Source organism: Xiphias gladius, chromosome 10, assembly GCF_016859285.1.
Source record: "Xiphias gladius isolate SHS-SW01 ecotype Sanya breed wild chromosome 10, ASM1685928v1, whole genome shotgun sequence".
NCBI lineage: Eukaryota > Metazoa > Chordata > Actinopteri > Istiophoriformes > Xiphiidae > Xiphias > Xiphias gladius.
Genome location: NC_053409.1, coordinates 16,303,694 through 16,326,342, shown reverse-complemented (window position 1 = coordinate 16,326,342; position 22,649 = coordinate 16,303,694). Strand labels below are relative to the sequence as shown.

General features: G+C 41.7%; 1 protein-coding gene across 3 annotated transcripts in view; it reads right to left on the bottom strand.

The window, feature by feature from the left end:
* Positions 1 to 22,421, bottom strand: part of luzp1 (leucine zipper protein 1) — a 54,703-nt gene extending 32,282 nt beyond the window's left edge. The window contains exons 1-2 of one of the 3 annotated variants that reach the window (XM_040136603.1): positions 21,975 to 22,421; positions 2,701 to 2,759 (exon numbers count right to left, since the gene is read on the bottom strand). The gene's annotated coding sequence lies outside the window, so the exon portion shown is untranslated. Of the gene's footprint in view, positions 1 to 694; positions 767 to 2,700; positions 2,760 to 21,683; positions 21,733 to 21,974 lie in introns of those variants that run through there. The other 2 variants (XM_040136604.1, XM_040136605.1) reach the window with 2 other exon arrangements.
* Between the last annotated feature and the right edge of the window lie 228 nt (positions 22,422 to 22,649).

The window sequence follows — 22,649 nt, the reverse complement described above, 5'->3', positions numbered from 1 at the left end:
CACACGCAACTTTGTTGGCAGATCTTGGCAGTGCTTCATCAGCCTGAGCCTTGGCATTAACTGCCCGCTGTGGCTGAATGGAGACCTCAGTGGCTCTCTGATGAGGAAGAAAGAGAAAGAGAGAGAGAGAGAAAGAGGCGTCGCAGCAGAAAAGCTTAGACAAAGCAAATGTGCAGAGAAAAATGTGTGTAATAATGTGAGGTAAGCAAAGATAAATAGAGAGGAAACCAGACAGGGAAGGGAGAGTGACTCCACAGAATGCAGAGCAGGTAGCTGCAAGAGTCGATTACTGCAGTGGGAATGCAGCACTGGCTGCAGGATGGAGGGAGGGAAGAAGAGACGAAGAGAGCAGGGGAGGGAGCAGGAGGTACAATGATGAAGTTGTGTATCAGAGGAGAGATACATGCACACTGAATACAGTTAGCACAGATTGTCCTATTAAGTAAATAAAGTAGTTAGACTTTGAAAGTATGTTAAGGCAAGAAAAAAAAAAAACTGATAAACTGAGCTGCTTATTACATTTCACATCAAACATACAAAAGGTGGTCACATGCACTGCAATATAAATAGGATACTTCACTTGGCTTTTGATACAAATAAATATCCTTTTGCTCTGTAATCAACTGATATGATAGACTCCAAGTCAATATTTGCACAGTTCATAAATCAGTTTCACTTCTAACATTTTAAGCACCTTATGTTTTTTCCTTGAAACGACCTCTCGTGCTCCGGAAGTGAGTGACATGGTTTTCGTTGGAATAAGGAGAATAAGCATTCGGAAGCATACATGATGAGTCACAGCCAACATGACCGGAAAGACAACAAGGAGTGTGCCAGTAACAGAAATGACCATTTCACAAACAGAAAATTCCCACGAATTGAAACCCAAATAAATAAAAATAAATAAATAAAAAATAAAAATCAAGGCTCACACAAAATCAAGGCTTCACACTTACTTTTAAAAAGGTAAAAAAAAAAATTAAAATCTGCCGATCAGCTAACATTCGGCAAGGAAGAAGAATAATGTTTTCCCAAAATGTCAAACTATTCCTTTAACTATGACTCACTCTTAACTGCATTACCATGTCTCTTTTTAAAAGAGTCAAGCTCCTGATTATGAGAAACTTAAATATAAATAGGATGTACGTGCCTTTAGTAGCAGGACACTGACATGAGAAGCTCCTTTTCCTGTTTACCGTTGGTTTTGATGGTGTTTGTTAGTTCCAGACTATTTAAGATGAATTCAGCTCAAGCAGGATGTGAACTAGCATCCGGAATAATAAACGCATGCAAATGCAGCTCAGTGAAGACGCACAGAACACACCTTAGCCACATATTGACCTTAAACAGCTGTGTGAGCAGACAGACAGGGAGACACCTTAAGGCAGCGACACATACACTGTCTCTGCTGACTAACCTGGCCTGGTAAAACACACACACACACACACACACACACACACACACACACACACACACACACACACACACACACACACACACACACACACACACACACACACACACACACACACACACACACACACACACACACACACACACACACACACACACACACACACACACACAGAGCTGTGTGAATGTTTACATGTAAGAGTGCTCTGACCCAAATGTTACAGTACACGGTATGCACAGTAGAGTGTATACGTATGTGTGCCACTCCTGTGTGACTTCAGGCTACGGGGAAGGAAGTGCGGCGCCGGCGTTTGTGCCCAACAGGAAACAGACTCACAAAGAGCAGAGGAGGGGCGGAAGAGGCGAGGAGGAGGAAGAGGAGGGGGAGAGGAAGGGAGGAAAAGGTGGGCAAAGGAGGAGGATGAAGAGAAGAAGAGAGGCGGAGGAGTGGAGGAAGAAGAAGAAGAGAAGCGAGCTAGAGGACACATTCGGAATTCAGACCATAATCAATGCTGTGAATTTATTTCGTCTGACTGGGTGACCTGATACATGTACACAAACTTGCATATAAGTAGCTATTGCTAAGGTAGTTTTAGAAAGCCAGTTTCCCTCTGAATTTTGTCCCCTTTGTCCTTTCATGCATGCATAATGATGAATGCTAAAATGATAAATGTCACTATAAGAAAAGGGACACCAAGAAATCAATGGGACAGTTTAATATTTTGGAACACTGGCTTCTTTACTTCCTTTACACAAGTTAAATGAGGACATCAGTGTCACTGTCTCGTCTGTGTGTTAAATACAGACCTTGAGCTAGGAGACAAGTGGCTTAGCTTTGTATTATCCTGTTTCCCCTGCTGCTGGAAGCACAGGTAGACAGCTCACCTGGTTATATTCATAGTAAAAAAATACCCCTCAAAAATATTTGTTGGGGTGTTATGTGCTGCAACTGCTTCTTAAGAGAAAAACAGCCGAGCACAGTGACTTCCTGAGATCTTGTCACACTTCCCAAAATGTTGAACTTCTTTTTGAGCGAGATAAAATACAGTTGTGTTGAGTAAAGCACATATATTGAATATTGTTTAAACTCTGCAATAGGGTAACATGTACATTTTTCACAGCAAAAAAAAACTCTTATTACTGGATTTAAGACATTCTGATTTTATTTTATTGAATTAGATGACTCTGCAGACTTTCAGTGACCCACAGACATCCAGGGTATGTGCAGAAAGGGAAAGGAGCACAAATAAATCAACATTATTCCAAGAACAGGAAGGCATAACTTACATTTTAGATGTAACCTTATGTCTGTGGCACGTTAGGCTCCTCTCTGCAAAGTCTCCATCCTGTGGTTAAAACACACAAGCAGGGCATGAGGTTAGTAAAAGTGGACTCACTGGTCATCATAATATCAAGACACACACAATCATGCCATCTTTCACCATTATTATGTTTGGCAGTTGGCAAGGCCCAGAGCCTGCGGCCGGGCTAACAATGCAGTCACTGTAAGGGAGATGGTTCACAGTCAAGCTAACGGGCTAAGAATGAGCTAACTGCTCAGATATGGGATGCATTCGGAGGCTTCGCAGTAGACTCATGCATGAGCACACAAGCAGTGTGTTGGCCACGACAACAGAAAGCCCTATTCAGTTCTCTGGGGAGGCACTGGTACACACACACAAACACACACGCACCATTATCATAATCATCATCGTCCTAGAAGCTCTCATCTTCTTCAAAACATGTGCGTGGTTAAACACACACACACACACACACACACACACACACAACAACCCAGACTTGGAGCATTCCACTACAGTAGCATTCCATATGTTTGGTTAAGCACAGAGAATCCAGATTTAAGACTGGAGTCTGGACTGAATTTAAAGGATGAGACAGGGAAGTGGAGGGAGGGAGAGGACTGAAGAGAAGCAGGGGGGCTTAAGGAGAAGGGCAACATTCCTGAGAACTATAAGCAGCAACAGGACGCTCCGGTATAGAACTGTGCATTAGGGATGAAGATTACATACAAAATACATTCAAGAATGAGCTGTCGGCTTGACTTTTATCCTAACATTAATGAGAAGTCCTCAGGGTGCTCAGAATACTGGAAAGTTTGAGCAGCCATGACAACTGAGCAAATTCCATCTGTTTGATATGTTTGAAAGCTCCCGAACAAGTGAGCGCATGGACCTTGAGTTGAGATTGTTTTGTCAACTATACATTAAGACTTTTACTGTAACAAGAGGGAGGAGGCAATGGAAAACAAAAAGATTGTAACAACTGGCACAAAAGCATATGTGGCTGCAGCTACTGATTATTTTCAGTTTCAATTAAATCTGATTATTTAGCAAATTTATTGATTGTTTGGCCACTAGATTATCATAAAAAAAGTGGAAAATGAAGCTAACACATCAAATTTCCACGCATAGGTCAGTATTTTTGCCTAAAAAATGACTAATAGATAATTAAAACTGTTGCTGATTAATTTTCTGTCAACTGACTAATCATTTTAGCTCTAGAAAAAAACAATAATAAAGTGTCGATTTCACACACTTTCAAACACTTCGATCATGTAGGTAGCTGGTGATGGACATGGAGCTTCAGTCTCTTGGTCGCTCCTGCCACTCTCAGCTCCTCTCTGTGTCATCCTGTTTGTTCCCACACATCTTTTCTTCACAGGCACGAGATAACCCTGCTGCTCTGCGCTCAGCTGCCTCATGTTAAATTCATGAAAGCAGCGGCATAACATCAACACACAGGTTTTGCCGAATCATCTGACGCTCTCACGCCACAGAGCTACATTTCTACACTGCACAGAACCAAATGTGTAAATCAGCTGAGTATAAAAACAGCTTTCTGTATGCTGTGTGATCAGTAAATACTCCTTTTAATTAAAATGTGATTTTACAAATGAGATCTGACGCATCCCTAGCAATCAGCATGCAATCCAAATCTCCTAGTGACCAGAGACCACATGTTTGTCTGTGTTTGTATGTGTTATTGGGTTTTGTGTGTGGGTGTGTATTTGTATGAGTGAGTGAGTGTATGTGTGTATGAGTCAGTGTGTGTGTGTGAGGGAGAGAGACAGAAAGACTGGGGGGGGGCTCTTCATTCAGACAGTTAGCCACCCCGTAACCAAACAAAAGTGAAAACAGCTGTCTCCTTCTCATTGCTCGCTCCCACTCGCTTCCCCTCACGCACAGAGCATTGTCAGGTTGGGGAGGCTTATTATTATTCAGCAGAATACACTGGTGGTGCTTCCTCGATCTCTGTCTGTGAACAACCAGTCGTCAGCAGTTAGCACTTTTTTTTTTCCCCACAGCAAGTGTCATTTCTAGCACGCTGACCGTTGCGTCATCTCCATATACACTCGTGCATAATGAAGAAAAATTCTAAACTTTAATCTCGTACGGCCGGGCTGAGCTTGAAATCATTATAATAACAGCATATGCTATTTTTATTGTATGGATTTATATCAAGATGTGACAAATGTTTGCAGAAATCACATATAAAACAAACAAACTGATGCTCTGTGTTCCACTGTTATGCAGCACATGAGATCAAACTTCACAAGTAAAACAAAACAATGGCAACATCATTATCAAGATCACATCACCACAATATGATTCCACTGAAAAAATATATTGATAATTTGTATTGATATATAATACTGATGTTGCCCAGTCCTAATAACTTTATCTTGATGGTATTTTTTTTTTTTTTTTAATGTTTAACTGGAACTTGAATCATCAAGTTTCACTTTGACTGTAATGTCACTTGTGTTTTTTTAATTTTCACAACAAACATATTTATATGTTCTGCATTGCACTAAATGAGGAACCTCACTGTTCTAGTACAATCCGTGCCAATATGTATGTGATCATGTCTAAGTATCATGCACTTATTGTCCTGGCCTACAATGACCAGTCAGTTTCTTATTATTACAAAACCACACAATATTCCTCACCTGACGCTACAAACACTGATGTGTCGAACAGAGTAGAAGTAGTAGCCTATCTTTTCATTCGACATAAACATTTTACTATCTTTGAGCACGTCTTTATCACACATACAATGGAAAGCTGTTGATAAGATTATCAGTGTATGCTTTTGTGCACTTATACTTACACTTTCCAAACACATACAGTGTATGTGAGGCTGCACACACACACACACACACACACACACACACACACACACACACACACACACACACACACACACACACATGCATTCAGAGCACCCGATTTGACAGTGTCCTGCAGGAGATGCTTTAACCTGACATTGACTTGTACCAAAAGCACAAAAAAATGTAATTCAGTGTCTTTTTTATCCCCATACTTCTAATTAAGTTATTTCTAACTAACAACCTTGCAACATATTGCTTTGCTTAAATATAAGGGGCACATTCACCAGTGCTTCCATAGAGGAGAAATTCTGAATGTGTCCATTAGCTGCTCTGGATGGCAATGACTCACAGCAAAATGGATACATTTAAATGTAGCGTGGAGGAAAAAAAAAAAAAAAAAAAGTGTCAAAAGACAAGGACAGAGGAACCACGGTGAGTAAAACAAGAGGGGAAATGAAGGAGAACGGAAGACAGGGGAAGAGAGAGCTCGTGTTCAATTTCCTCTACTGGAGAACATTTCAAGGCCTGAAACTCCATCCTGGGTTCCACTGGCCAGGCGGGCCTCGTTTGCATGGGAGCCCATTTCCTGTGAGTGATTAGCAGAAGGGGGAGTGTGTATGTGTGTGGTTGTGTGCGCACTGGGAGCTGCAGTTCAGAGAGGTCTGGGGTTGTTTTGTCTGCTTGGGGAGGAAAGGAATGCCCAAATCAAACATAGTGAACAGGATGCCTAGAGAGGGGGGGGGGGTGGAGAGAGACAGGAAGCAGAGATCCAGAAAGTAGCAGACAGAAGGAGCTAACAAAAGAAAGTCAGAGGGAACACCAGAGAATAGAGTATGAGATTGATTTTTCAGAACAGCATTCTGCTATCTGAATTCCAAGGTGGAGTAAGAAGGTCACATGGAAAACCATCAACCTCTTTAACTTCACCGTGAACCTGCAGAACCTGTCCTATTAACTAATGACTTACAGCCCCACAGCCCTCCCTCTTCCAAAAATAACAGCTGAGGCTTTCATACACACTACTGCTGACTACGCAGATTCTGGAGATACGTGCAGACTTTTATTCATTTATACAACAACAGAAATATGACAACTAGCAATGTCACAGATCACCTTTGTTGGTGTATCTTTATCACACTGCTCAACAATATAGAAACCTCCTGGCATGTGAACTTTAAAAAGGTCAAATCCACTATTTAAGGGTGGCAATCAAATGGGATTTCATTATGTATCTGCAGTTCAAATGCACTGGCAGAACAAATATTATATTAACAAATATAATAAAATTACACTTTATAATCCCAAAGGTAATCCAATTAATTTGAGAATTGACTTTGCAAGTCAAAGAGCTGAGTCAGCTACATAGTAGCTCCCATATAGCTTGTAGGGATTTAGTGTCTTGCCCAAGTACACTCCAGCTAAGTCAGTATTTGCTGGCACAGGAGTTTAAATATGACCACTCGGTGAGTCCTTCACTTTTCATCAAGCAGCATCATTAGGCCGAGGCAAAATTAAGATGGTGAATATGGTAAATATACCTGCTAAACATCAGCATGTTAACATTGCCATTGTCATTATGCTAGCATGCTGGCTTTAGCATTTAGCTCAAATCAACACTGCACTTCGGTGCAGCCTCATGTTAGCATGACTGTAGACTCCTGCTTGTGTTCATCACACATGGGGGGCATTTTACTGGCTAATTCCAGTTTTTTAGACTTTATATTGAAATTTGACTAGCTCTAGGCCAATAAAGAAAGAAAGAATGAAGAATTCAGTATTTTCCAACAGCAAGGTTGAAAGAACCTTGAAACAGCTTTGAGACCTTCACATAGAGAAATAAAATCTAAAAGAAAATATAGAAAAAGTGTTAATTAAATAAAAGATTTTTTTTTTAAAAATCTAAATATTTGGTCAAAATGGTCTGATATGGGTATGTGTTGTGTTGCGGGGATTCACAATCATGGTACCTTGGTATTTCTAAACTCTGGCTGCAGCCCTGTACACACAGTACACAACTTCTAAAGTAACAAGATAAAAACTCTACTGGGTGTACTGTGCCGCTCTCATTTCCCAGCAGTTTCAAAGTTCAGTTTCCAAACACTTCCTTGTGCTGTGTGTGTGAGCTGGACCCTGCCCATGCAGGAGAGAGCCATTCCTTGACTGGCAGAGCAGAATTGATAGGCTGCTATTGTTTCCTTTTAAGGTCAATTGTGTCTCAAATGCCTGGCATGGCTGGGAGAACAGATGCAGCTGGCTGGCAGGAGAGATAAAACACTAATTTAACTGCATTCCTCTGTGCAAGTCCACACCTAGAGAGAGAAAGTGGTAGGGAGGCAGAAAAGGAGAGACTGGGTGAGAGTATTTAAGACAAGCAGGGAGAGAAACCAAGTGGGTGGGCAAGAGCTGCCATTTGCCACGGGTATCGAGCTCTGCTGTACCCTTGTTTGAGCAGACAGTCAAAACACACCACCACATGTGGTAGGCCTGTTTGTCAATGACACAAGAAGAGGGTACACACATGTATATACACAGTAGATACATGCCTACCCACATAAAAGCCTAAACTTTTCACAGGGTGACAGCCCATACTGTGTAATTCATCCAATGGCCACAAATTCATGTTTGATTCCTCAGCCGAGTTTGCCTGAGCAGCATACTGCAACCACTCACTGTACGACACTCTGAATAAAGGCATCAGCTAAATGTCTAAAATGCAATGTTTTAAGCATTCTGCTCCAGAGGGAAGGAAAAGGGAGGGGGGGCCTGGATGGCCAGACCGGCTTAGCTTCACAAATAAACCCAGACGCGGGGAGAAAGAGAGGGAGCCGGCTGAAGGTTTGGATCATAAAATATGCCTGGTATTCCACAATGTTCCACAGTGCACAAATGAGCCACTCAGGGACCTGGGAGTGTTATGGGATTCTTGTGAGACTTCTGTGTCTGAATGTGTCCACATTAACCCACATACACACACACACACACACACACACACACACACACACACACACACACAACCTAACTGTGGTCGAGCCAGACATTCAACGTTACACCAGACAGAAGGTTGTTATCCAATGATGAGTGCACACTAATCATCACAACAGAATTAATACATACAGAATTACCTTCTTTACTATAAATACTAACCAAACTTTGACTAAAAGTTGTCTTTTGTTAGCACCAACAGTTATCCAATTGCTAGCTAACTTTTAGCCAGAAAGTGGCATGCAGAGGGGAAGACAAGTAAAGGGCAGATGAAGGGACCACCAAAGGGAAGCTGATGACTCGCTCGTTGTCTGAGGCTGAGTTTGTCTGCTTCAGTCTTAGCAAATGGGAGTTTGTGTGTGAGCCAATGTCCTAAGGTTAATACAGAGATGTTCCAGTGACTCAGACCATTTTAAACTCAGTCTTGATACTTAAACAATTAGTCAACCAACCGAAAATGTCTTGAATATTTTGATAATCAATTAATTGTTGAAGTCGTTTATCAAGCAAACTGCCAAGCATTCTCTGAATTCAGCTTCTGAATGAAGATTTGCTGCTTTTCTCTCTTTTATTTCACTGTAAATTTAATATCTTTTTGTTTTAGACGGTTCTTCAGGACAAAGAAAGCAATTTTAAGTGGAGCTGCAATGATTAGTCGCTTAATTGATTAGTCAGAAATTACACCGATAAATTATATTTAGAAAATATTTTAAGAATCAATTATTTACTATTCAAATAATTTTTCAAGCAACAATGCCAGAAAGTTTTTGAACATGGCAATGTACTGTTTTTCTCGGTCTTTTATAATAGTAACATGAATGTTGTGGATTCTTGGCAAGACAAAGTAAGACATTTAAAGAGCTTACCCTTGACATTTAACTGTTTCAATTCCAATTATATTTATATTATATTAGATTTATATTTAATTAAAAAAATAACTGGTAGGTTAACAGATAATGAAAATAACCAATAGTTGCAGCTCTAACACAAAGACGTCACATTGTTGACATTTTTCCAGTATTTTTGGACATTTGAGCAACTAAACAATTAATCGAAAAGACAATATGCCAATTAATCAATTAAAATAGTCATTAGTGGGACATTCAGGTAGCCAATGGGTTTCCGGCATATCAAATAACCACAGCTCGGGGTCTTTGTTGCATGTCAAACTCCCCTCTATTGTTTCCTGTCTGTCTTTATACTATTGGATGTCCATTAAAAGCAAAAGAAGCACACAGAAACACAGACGCACACACACACACAAAAAAAAAACAAAAAAAAAAAACAAGAATAGTACTTCCAGCTCTACTTGGTCAAATTCTTCTTCTTCATCTGCTACTACTACATAAAACTTGGACATAAAAAGGTTTCATCTCTCTTAAAGTAGAAACTCCACTTTAGCCAGTCTCTTTTTATAGTGCACATTGTGCTGCTTCACTTCCCCTGGTCAGGAAAGCTAGCATGAGAAGAAGCTCCAAAAGCAAAGCTGGCATGGAGGGGAAAACCAGCCAACCCAGCCCTCAGCTGCCCTTTACAAAAAGTAGCAATGTAGAGATCTCCTCCAAAATAAAACCAAAGGGGGGTAAGAGAGGAGGGACAGAGGCTGGAAATAGCCTAGCAGTCGGGGTCTGCATGCAACAGCACCACAATGATAGCAACGAAAGCTCCTAAAACCAGACTTGCTAATACATAGATGGATGGACGAATGGAGGGATGGATGCCCGTGGGAGAGGAAAAACATCTTACCAGTTTAGGTTTATATGAGGGTGAGTGAAAACAAATGACAAACAGAGAAGATGGGTACTGTCATGAAATCACAGGAAAGATAAACAAAGAGCTGTGTCAAGATGGTTAAAGTTTCCCAAACTATTGCAAAACTCTCTAAAGAAACAAAACAAATAAGTTAATGAGCTGAAACAGAGCACATAAGACAAAATAAAAGAGGATGAGAGAAACAGAAGAGGGGGAAGTGAGCAAACGCCAGGTTGCCATGGTGTCCGAACATTCCTCTCTCTGAGAACATGTATATTTTCTGATCACAAGAAAAATAATCTGCCGGAGGAATTTTATTTTGAGAGCCGCCCTGTAGATACAAGGCTTAGAGCAGGACAGACAGGAGTGTGTGGGTGAGTTTTTCGGTCTGTGCGTGTAACCCTCATACAGTCCAGGTATGAGAGCAAAGACTCCCAGGCAGATCATTTGCTGAGGAAGAGCACGTGAGGATCCAAATCCGTCTTCAAGTCACACATGACCAAATGAACAAACATCCTCACCCAAACGCACAGCACACACATGGCTACACTGTACATCAACAAATTGGGTTTCTGAATAACAGCTTTGAAGATAATGACACAGGTATCATACGCTCATAGTCCATCTTTTTTCTTCCTCGGCTTCTCGGTCTGTTCCTTCATGTTTTAGTCGGTTTCCTTTCCCCTCTCCGTAGAGCTGAGAGAGAAGGAGAACTGCCTCTGGTGCATGTTTCATTACAAAGGCAGCAGCAACAGAACAGTAAGAAGGACGAGACTCGGAAATTGACATTCACAAGAACTGCTCTACACCTGCACTAACCCAATTACTTACTGTCAGTTTGTGTGAAAAGATGCTCTAATACTGCCCTTGTTTTATTCCCTCCCTTCTTCTTCTTTCTCAATGAACACAACAGATAAATCAGAACTCGTGATCATATAAAAGTCATGTTTTACGGGTAGCCTGCTGCTTCTTGCTCCATCTCTCCCTCTGAGTATTTTATACTCAACTATTTTTCACTCAGCCTTCCTCTCTCTATTGCTCTCTCTCTCTCTCACTCACTCACTTATGACTTCAGAGCAGAGTCTTGCTGTTTGAGGAATCTGATACACGGACATAGCCAGTATGGAACAAGTTATAAGGTGCAAAATCGGGACTGAGCAAAATATTTATCTCAATTGATCCAACAATATTCGTGAATATGATAATGCTAAATACATTAAATATGCTAAATGTGAAGCTAATGTTCATTTTTTTTTTTTTTTTGTTTTACTGGGGATTATGTGCCAGACTATTTTTTTCTTTTTTGTCTAGACCAGTATCGTCCTGTGGTCTCCAGGCAGGGGTTTCATGCCAAACTGTTGATATTCTCTGCCTTCAAAAAATGTCTCAAATCGGTGGTTAATAACTTGTATTTAAACCCATAACATACATTATGTTCATTCAAGCTGTCAGCAACTTTCAATGTATACACTAAGAGGCTGTAGTAGGGTAAATATTGATATTGCAATACATATAGTACTGAAAATAAATAAATAATCATTTGAAAGACTCATTATGAGTACCAATAAGTGACAAATTGAAGGAAAACCCAACATAAGTAGGGTGTCGGGCTACCACAAGAAGCCAGCTTCAGTGGGTCTTGGCATGGATTCATGAAGTCTCTGAAGCTCTGCTGGCGGGACAAACATCATTCTTTCAAAAGATTTTTCCCCCATCTGGTGTTTGGATGATGGTGATGGAGAGACCTGTTTGACACACTGGTCCAATATCCCCAACATCTAGTGATCCACATCAACTTTTCGCTCATTAAACCATTCATATTACGAGCATCTGCGTTTGTTCTGCACTCATCTATTCAAGTTTTTCCTTTAATTTGTCACACTTCTGTAGTTTTTCAGCTTTAGAAGTGGTTCCCTGATCCACAGATTTTCCTACTGAGATCAAAACACAAGCGACATCAGACACATCAAAGCACAAGACAAGGCACCCTGCAAGTTTGATGTCGTCTCTCTGGGCCTCACCCAGAAACAGCAGCACCAGTGTCAGGACAATAAACTTCCACCAAAAAGCATGGATTGATTTTTCAGTTCTTCACTCTCTTTTGAGTTTAGTTTGGGTCAGTGTCATTATGATTTGAGCAGCAATCAGAATTTACCATTTTCAACCAAGCCTTGATTATATAAGACTTGATTTTAAGTTAGAGTCAATTAAATATACATTTCTACTAGCTGCTCCAAATTTCCCCTGAACACTGCGGGGACTGACCTCACGACGAACCCAACCTCTGCTGAGCCCTGGACTGGTACTGCCACACTGAGCTCCTGCCAACAATTGGCATATCAATCAGCAGTCATTCAACTGCAAACAACTATAACTAAAACATCATAGGTTCAAGGGGAGTGAGCTGTAACTATAATGCCACAAAAGAGAGGTTAAAAGAGAAATTACAGCTCCCAGCATATAAACATTCATTAAATTGTAGTGATGGTACCCAAAACATACAAACCCTCCGCTGGGTAAAGGACTTTGGTTCAACATTTAGCCTTTTAAGGATATTATTGATGTTAAGGACTTGGCTCTGGTGGGGGGGTTGGTTAGACATCTTTAGGTGGCATGAGGTGGCATTTTCGTATCTTTTTACCACCTGTGTTAGCGGCTTTTTAGCTTTGGCTCCATCAAAGCAAGGTATGTGTAGTCTGCGCCATCCTCCACCACCAGCATCACAAGACTGATAGGAAGTAGAGCGTGATGTTCACCTTTCCTCCCCTCCCTTGATCATTGTCTGTCTGGCTGCTCGGCCAGATCTCTAGGAAGAAGAATGCATCTTGAACCAGACTGGAATGGCTCCTGAAATATGCCAAATATGCCCCTGACCCCCCTCCTTTCCTGAAGACGTAGGCCTGCTTGCTAGCCCACCCTCCTTCCCTTCTAGTCCCCCAACCCACAGCATTCCTGCACTGTACACAGCACCGAACACACGCATACTTATAATCACAGATGACCCACTCGCATAGAAAATGTTAAGGACATTAATAACACAAGTTTCCACCCAGCTGACCCAGACATGCCTTTTAAGGGTAAGCGGCTCAGATTTCTCTTTTCATTAACTTCCAAAAATACTCCTGGACCAGGCAGGAGGAGGAGGAGGAGTGACAGGAAAGGGGGGGCTCTTCTTTAGCAAGGCGAAAAGAGAGGGAGAGTGAGCGAGACAAGATAATAATCGGAAGGAGAGAGAGGAAATATTGGCCCTTTGAGAAGGAGAACACCTAAAAAAAATAAGTGTGGCTGAGGAATTTACAAGAAATGTCTTAACTTTAGCTCTCCCTTGTTAAAATGTCTCAGTCCCTTTCTCCCCTCCCTCCCTCTCTCTGCCTTGCTGTGCCTCCTACATGCTTTTGAAGTCTGTTTCCTTTGCACTTCTTTCTTCTTCTTTTCCAAGATCAACGAGGTAGCCATTCTTGAGGAACCCGTACAGTGTAGGAACAAAACAGGCACACAAGGGAACTTCTGTAAAACAACTTGTTGGAGGCTGAAATGTCTAACAGAAACCCAAATTCCACACATGAACCAGTTGGAAAAAAATCCCAAAAAGTGGAAACTGTTTCAGGTCAACCTGAAAGCATGTAAAACACAGTAGAAGAGTGACCTACATTATTGGTCAATGTGGTCCAAACTCCAGCCATGTGGGGCAACTGTCCTGGCCACACGGCAGATAGATTAAACATTAAGAGGACTTATCACCTGCAGCTATCAGGATATATTAAACTGCCACAAACACAATCTTGGCAGAAGTGTTTTTGCTAAGTAAACTGGCACTCAGCATGGAGGGCAAGGGGTGAGAGAAAGACAGCTTGACAGAAAGACAGAAGTCATGATTCACATGTAACAACCTCAAAATACATAAAACATCATTGTGATACAGCTTATCTACAGTATTTGCACATGTGATAAGCTGTAATGAGGTTGCAGCCATTACAGATAATGTTATTGTTTGCAAAAGCAAGAAAAAGAGACATTACTCTCATGAGAAACCTTTTCCTGTCAAGACGGATCTAACGGATTGATTGAAAAAATAAATTGAATAATGTTAAACATACATGAATCATCAATCAAAAGTACCACAAATAATAAATTCTATTCTGATGTATCTACGGACTCAACGCCAACACCTCTGTTCCCATGTGATAAGGAAATGGTGGATGGCTAGGAAGCCAAAATGAAGACCAGATGATGAGGTTTTTTTCCCTCTTCAGTTACATGCCATAGTTTAAGAACCTTCACATGGTCAACAGCAGGGCAGCTGCCTGGTTTTGGGGACTGCAGGGGAGCGATGGGTGGTCATAAATTAAAATTCCTGAAATATGGCACTAGGAGGAAGTTTGGAAGTCTGATGCGGATCAGCGTTAAAACCTGTGGATAATTCCTGAGGAACAGTGATGGGGGAGCTTTGAAGACATCTGTTTGTCATAAAGGATGACCAGAATTGCATATGTTATCAAGATACTGCTAATGCCCCCATTTTTTAAAGCACAGTTCAATAAATGATGCAAAAAAAAGTTTTATCTTAGTTAGTATACCATAGTTTAGTGGCTTCTCCTGACATGGAGTGTCAATTGTGGTGTGTTCCCTTCTAAACTATGTCCAATCAACTAAATTTGCCACAGGTGGACTGCAGTCAAGTTCTAGACACATCTCAAGGATAATTAAAGCAAACAGGATGTACCTAACCACAGAAAAGGGCCTGAACACTTTTATAAATGAGAGAGTTCAGTTTTTCATTTTTAATAAATTTGCAAAAAAAGACATGTTTTCACTTAGTCATTATGGGTTATTGAGTGTAGGGTGATGGGCAGAAATTGCAATTTTCATATATTTAAAATTAAATCTACAACAAAATAAAGTGTTCACAGAGAGAAAGGGTCTGAATACACTCTTAAGCGACTATGCTGTCATGCCGTCCTCTTGGCTTCATAGACTGTGGCTTTCAGGAGGAGTTATAATCATAACTTGGAAAGTACAATGACAGCTCTCCATTGAGTTGTTGGGATTTCTTCACAATTACAAATGAAAGGCAATGTCCATCTGCCACCAAGTTTACTGGCTATCTGGCTTGTCACACACATGAGACTACAAGGAAATGGAAATTTTTCATTCAGATTGCAGCAGAGAGGGAGCAGAAGTTGCAGTAAAGTTTCAGTAAATGTTTCAAAGACGCATCTTTCCTAAAACGTGATGGCTCATTATTGTGCAGCTCTCAGTGGCAGAGCTGTGATACATTCAGTACAAATTATTAACCACTGATTTTGGTTCTGAACACACATTCGTAATAAGTGTACAAAGTTCGTTTTCAACAGCCTAATTTGCCAAAAAAAAAAAAAAATCCCATTTCACAACCACCTGCTCATGTAACATGTCTGATAACCAGCCAGTGGCTTAATAAAATGTTTTGTGGGTCAATAAATACCAGAGTTGTCAGTTCATCTTAATTGTTAAATGGGAGTCAGAGTTACACAATCTTGCAATGCTGCTGAACATTTTAACACTAATTACATAATACAAGATACTATATGCAGCCAGAGAGGTTGTGAGGTGGATAAGAAACTGATATGTGAATATTTCCGATTTGTTTAATTTAAAGAAAATGCATGATGGGTTTTCTGAATGAGTGATTATTTTCATAGCTAATTTGGGTTTTGGTCAGAGATTACATGCAGCAAATCAAAAATATGGACAGAAAGAAAACATTTCTAACACTAATACAGTAGTTGACTTGTACCAAAAACCGGCACATTGATAAATTACAAAAATTTAAGCAACCTAATTAGAATTGGAAACAGGTCAAGTGATTATCTCAGCCAACTGACATCTTTTTCCATTCTTACGAGTCAAAGCCATGTTAACATGGATATCTGCTGCAGGGTATTGGACACATTACAGTCACATGCACCCACAGCCTTCTCCATGATGAAACTGTTGGTTCACAGTCACCTGCAGCACAACAGAGCAGTGAGGCCTCAATGAGTGACCACGCCACCACAGGACAGAGAGCCCACCAGAGCAGCTGGTAATGAGCAGGCTGTTTGGCACGCTTTGCAGGACTAACGAGGGATATTCATTCGCACTCTCACACACACACACACACACACACACACACACACACACACAGAAGAGGTTGTATGAACAGAATCCATTCCCGCTATGACATGGAATTCTTAAAGAGTGAGAGCACAAATCTGTCGCCCTGTTAGTCGCTTGCATGTGTTAATGAGAGCCTTAGCGAGACGTGTGAACACTTGGAGCCGAGATGTGCTTCTGGCCGCTACTCGCTGAGTGACTGACACTCTTGGCCTCTAGTATCTGATGACATATCTACATGGCTGGGAACAGCACCGGGCAAAGGTGCTTTGCAATGCAGACACACGTGCGGAGACGCACGCGCACACACACGCAACAAACCTACGAATACACACAAAGTTCAAGTAGTTTGAACCCCAGCTACAATCAAAGAGCCCTACTCTGTCACTGTCCCATCACTGATAAAGAAAGCTGGTAGGGAGGGCAGGCAGGAAGGAAGAGGGGAGAAAAGAGAGGTGAGAAGGGAAGAGTGGGAAAAGAAGCGGGAGGAAAGGAGGAGCATCAATTTTGTACAGTGGAGGAGAGAGAAAAAAATGGAAGGAGGTAAAGAGCAAAAGAAAGAGTGTAAGCGAAGAAAAGGCCTGCAGAGGAGCTGAATCTACACGTAAACATAGTAACACAACTAATGACCATTTTCATTATTCATTAACAGTTCTGAAATGACCAGAAATAGTGAACATGCTCATTAAAAATTCCAAGAACTCAAAATGAAGTTTTCAGATCACTTCTTTTGTTTAAACAACAGTCCAAAGCCCAAATTCTTAATTTAAATTGACATACTATTAAAACAAGGAAACTCAGCAACTTTTCAAATCTGACAAGCTGGAAGCAGAAAATGTTCGGCATTTTTACCTGATAAAGACAAATTACTTAAAAGTTTAACTGACTATAGGTTAAGTGCTGTTGATTAATTTTCTGTTGATTGACTAATCGTTTCTGCAACACCAATCCAGAGACTGGCAACACAAAAGAGCCAAAATATGTGAACAAAATATAGATAGGAGTGTGTGTAGACAGCACACAAGAAGCTGAGGTGCATGCTCCCATCTCTGGGGCTGCAGCTAACGTTTATTTTCATGACTGATTAATCCGCTGACTGATCACATCATTTGGTCCATAACATGTCAGAAAATAGAAGAAAATGCCCATTATGAGTTCCCAGAGACCAAGGTGACATCTTCAGATTTATTTTTCATGTACAATTAAAAGTCCAAAACCCAAAAATGTTCAGTTTACGCTCACAAAAGACAAAGACCAGCATACAATCCTTACAAAAGAGAAGCTGGAGGAAGATGTTTTGCTTGAAAAATGACTGTCAAAACAGTTGCATGTTCATTTTCTATTGATGAACTAACTGATTAATAGACTAATTGTTCCAGCTTTTCCTACCTCCCACGCACACATTTACACTCTAGAGATACAGTATGTGCATGTGCAGTCTCACACAGGCATCTTTATGGCATTAACCCATCTTCCTGCAAGTCTGCTTACAGACAGACGGCAACTCCAGCTGGCCTGTGTATTGTCAACAGCAGCCTCTGTCCCGGATACTGAGCTCATTATTGCATTATAACGAAACACACGCATACACATACACACTCACAAAGGCTATACACTCACAGTCTGTGTGTGGGCTATAATACAAGCCCCTAAGAGACTGTGATTCAGCTGTGCTATTTCAAGGAGGCCTCCGTTTTGTAACGCCTACAACATCACCCTGCGTCTTGTGTGTGCATCCTCCGCTGCTCTATTCCCGTGTGAGAGGGTTGCCGAGGCTAAAAGTGAGAGTCCACCACTAATAATAAGCAACGACGACACCACCGCCATCCGGTCCAAATTCTATCCAAGCTATCCATTACAACTTATTAGGACGTATAGGTTACACTGCACAAGACACGGATCTGCTTATGTGGCTGCTGACTTTCCTTTTTCTCATTTATTCCTTTGAGAATGAACAAGCTTCGTCGACATTTTAAAATTGTCTTTCATTATGATGACTAAAGCCAAGACAATTAATTGATTAGACGATTGAAAGAAAATTAATCTGCAACCATTTTGGTAATCGATTAATAATTTTTGTAATTTTTCAAGCCAAAAATGTAAAACATTTGCTGGTTCCAGCTTCTCAAATGTGAAGATTTGATGGATTCTTTTTTCATATATGATAGTCAATTGAATATCTTTGGGTTTTAGACCGTTGGTCGTATAAAACAAGCAATCTGAATATGTCACCTTAGCTGCAGGGAAACTATAACGGGCATTTATGAATCGATTAATCATCATATAAACCGGCAATGCAAATAATCTTCATTACATGGATTTTTACTGGTGTTAACAGTGAAGGCACTTTAAGTGCCTTCACATACTTTAAGTGAGCTAATGTTTTAATATTTACTAACTGTCTTTACACTTTGTTTTCTTGTCATGTGGATTTTGATAATAAAACAAGTTGATGTAATAATAATAATAATAATATCTGACAATATCTCAATATGCGTTCCCATCCAACTAAGCAACAACAATATCTGTTCTTATGTGCATGCACTTGCAGCACATGACGCCAATGTTAATGTACTGTAATTCCACACTGATTTGATCGAACTACGCTAACAGCAGGGCCTCTGTGCATAAACCTTGATGTGCAGAGTGACAGTAATACCACCACAGACAGGCTGGGTTTGACATTCCCAGCGGTTTAATTCTCCCAGGCAGAAAACCTCAGTATTTTAATTTAATCCCCAGAGCAGTCATTTAGCCACTCCGTAATCCCCAGGTCCAGTGCTTAGTCTGATAATTACCTTTATTGGACACCCATAATGATTAGTTTTTGGTTTCACCCAAAGCAGCGCAGGCAGTTTCATAGGGCGCCCGTTGAGTTCTGCAGAATGGAAAACCAATCATGCATGGTATAGCCCAGGTCATAAAAGAGGAGAAAGGGGTATGATTATTATTTTCATGGCAGGCGACAACTCCTCGAAAGGACACGGAGCACAATCTGTCTTTGTGTAACTTTCACTTCTTGGCATCTAGGACACTTTAAAGCTCACAAAACAGGTGGTGGTGGTACTGTGTCACCATTAACAACTACCACTGCACTTAGCATTATTGTTCAGCTACAGGGACGAGGGTCAAAGGAGGCGCCCACTGGAAACCATCCCTCCTGAGAGCCGGACCAACCAAACCAAACTTGGAGCATAATTTCCTGAGGCTGTAAATGCATGGATCAAGTGGTAATCAGAGAAAATTTAGACATCTCACTCTTCACTTTGCTGCTACTCTCATTTGATTTTCCCTTTGCCCTTCTCCCAACATTTCCATACTGACACCATAAACTGCTGACATTCCCTCCACATGCGGTGTAAAAAACCCAAAGGAAACCCTTTTCACACATCTCCCACCGTGACAAGCTGCCATGCAAGTGCCTGTGCCTGAGTCCAGGAGGAGAGTGGATTCACAGCAGCAGCACGAGCTGGTAGCTCAGCTGGTATAATCTACAGCTGGCTAGGAGGGCGAGCCTTACTGGAAAGTCATCAGCAGTTTTTTTTTTTTTTGTCTCCTTCATGTCTGAAACAGGTCAAGGCAGGTCCCCTCCATCTCCTTCCCTCCCTGTGCTGCTCTTTACGAGCCCCACCTGGCAGATTAGTATTCTACCACTAAAGCTACTTTTTATGCTGTTGACACACACACACACACACACACACACACACACACACACACACACACACACACACAAACTCCTCTATTACTGTTCTGGTGAGGCAGCACAGGGCACATACTGTTCAGACTTTGGGCTTCACCACCTTGTTTTTATACATGTATGTGGAGCCTATGCAGCACAACACATTCTACCACATGTGAAAGAAAACACACACACACACATACACACACACACACACACACAAACAAAAAAGCAAGTCTTGCCACACTTTTTTTTGATTTAATAAATCATCCAAGTAGGGCTGCCACGTACAATTATTTTAGTTATTGTTTAATGTTTCAATTTTAGAGTTTCACAATTTTCCAGGGCTGTAATTTGCATCTTCAGATTTCTTGTTTTGTCCGATTAACAGTCCAAAACCCCAAAATATTGTTATCACAGTTACATAAGGAAAGCAGCACATCTTCACATTTGAAAAGCTGGAATCAGAGAACACTCGGCATTTTTCCTCGAAAAAATTACTGAAACCATTAAATGACTAAAGTGTTGTCGATTCATTTTCAGTACTAGCTTTCAAACCAACTTTCAGCACTGGATCCAAGGCTAACCCAGTTCATCTGTGGTTACATTAAGGTTGTCCACCATCCAAAGACTGACCAGGGAACACATAATGGACATGTGCATGACTCACTTGTCCTTGCCACTGTCTGCTGTCAAAGTGGCTTCATTAACAGTGGACTCATTCCAAAGATTAAAGACCTACGTACAAGTGGCGTTCAATATTCCTCCCTAATGTAAAAAGCCCTACACTTTAATATTGATCCGGTTGTTTCTGTAAGGTCTCCACTTTGATACACGGGGAAAGTGTAATACAGTGACCCCCGGGGGGCCCAAACTGCGACGTTCCTCCACACCTCCACCCAAACCTGAGCGTACCCAAAATATTCTGGCCGGTCAATATACTGCGTGTGCCAGTAGCTACGGTTTCCCCACGTAACACGCAGAAATTACTATCAAAGTGTAGGACATATGTTGAAACGCGTTGGTGTGAATGGGTCAGCGCAGTTCTCCTGCTTTTTTTTTTTTGTCCGAGGGTTTTGGAGACGGGGGGGGGTGGGTCTGGGGCCAAAGCAGCGGGTTCAGTAGTGCGCTACGAAGTCTTGATATGCTCTCTTATGTAAGAGAAAGTGGAACATTGTCACTCCGTTCATAAAACAATTACATAAAAATGCCCTAAAATTCCCGACGAGCCCAAGAAATGAGGAGAATACACAGTGGAGCCATGGTGCAATGTCCTTTCCATGCACTGGCCAAAACACGGGCTACAGCAGCGTCTAGGACAGGTACAAGGGAGCTGCGCTTAGATGTTTGTATGTTTTCAACGCCATGTTCTGAACTACAGCTTGTGATGCAGTAGCCTATGTGGAAGAGAGAGAGAGAGAGAAAACAAAGCTTGACGGTACAATGTGCGCAGACACGAGCAAATCGCAAACATGTAATACTGCTGCCGCCAAATACGCTAAACGTTGTAAAAAAAAACTAAAAAAAAAAAACTGCCACGTGTTAACAAAATAAGACGTGAACGCTTCAAATGAGCTTCATTTGAACCACCTGAGGTTTTTCGCCGCAGTCCTGGATGCTTCCTTTTGGCTACGAAACGAGCCGAGGAGGAGGAGGAGGAGGAGGAGGAGGAGGAGGAGGAGGAGAAGAACGAGGGGGGAGGTGGTGGAGAAGGAGGGCTGAAAAACTTGCCGCAGTTCAGACTTCTGCAGTCCCGAATCACTGGGTCCAACTCAGGAAGCAGCTCTCCGAGTCGCCAAATAAAAGTGCCCGTGTCCCCCGTCCAACCGAAAACACAGCAAAAAAAAAAAAAAAACACGTTACAAGAGACTCTCACTTTACCTTAGCGGCTCCACCGCCGAGTCAGAAAAGCGCCACGGTAAATCCACAACTTCCCACGGTTTGAGTTCATGCGGACGGTGGGACTCGCTGCTGCTGCCGACACGGCGAGGGCAAGTTCATCCACATACTCTTAGACACGACCGGAGAGTTGGAGGCGACGGCGGGCTCTGCGCTTTTAGTTTGCCCCCTTTTCCCTACTACGCTTTCGTCGGTCCTTTCCTCTCGGATATTCCCCTCCCTGGGCCCGTTTTGAGATCAAACCATCACATTCCAGCGCGTCCTTAACAATGAAAAAAGGTGGGTTTTCCTTTTCTGCTGCCGGAGGACCCACCCCTCGGGATGACTCTGCCCGGCATGACCGCAAAGAGAACGCCCTTCCCGGCTTCGAGGTCCCGCCTCTCTCCCCCACAGAACAGAGGCAAGGTCTGGCCGGTGAGGAGGAGTGAATCCAAGCTGAGGTCGTGTGGATAGAGCGAGTGTGCTGGTATACTCACAGTTAATCTCCCGCTCTCTCTCTCTCTGCTAACCAACACATTTTAAACAGAAATTGCCAGTTTGATGGACAGCCCTGAACAACGTATGGTCGACTCGAGTCTCTACAGCAACATCGCAGAAATGCTTTAGCAATACCATTGGGAATATAAAATACCATTAAGAACAAACTTGCCTTGAGAT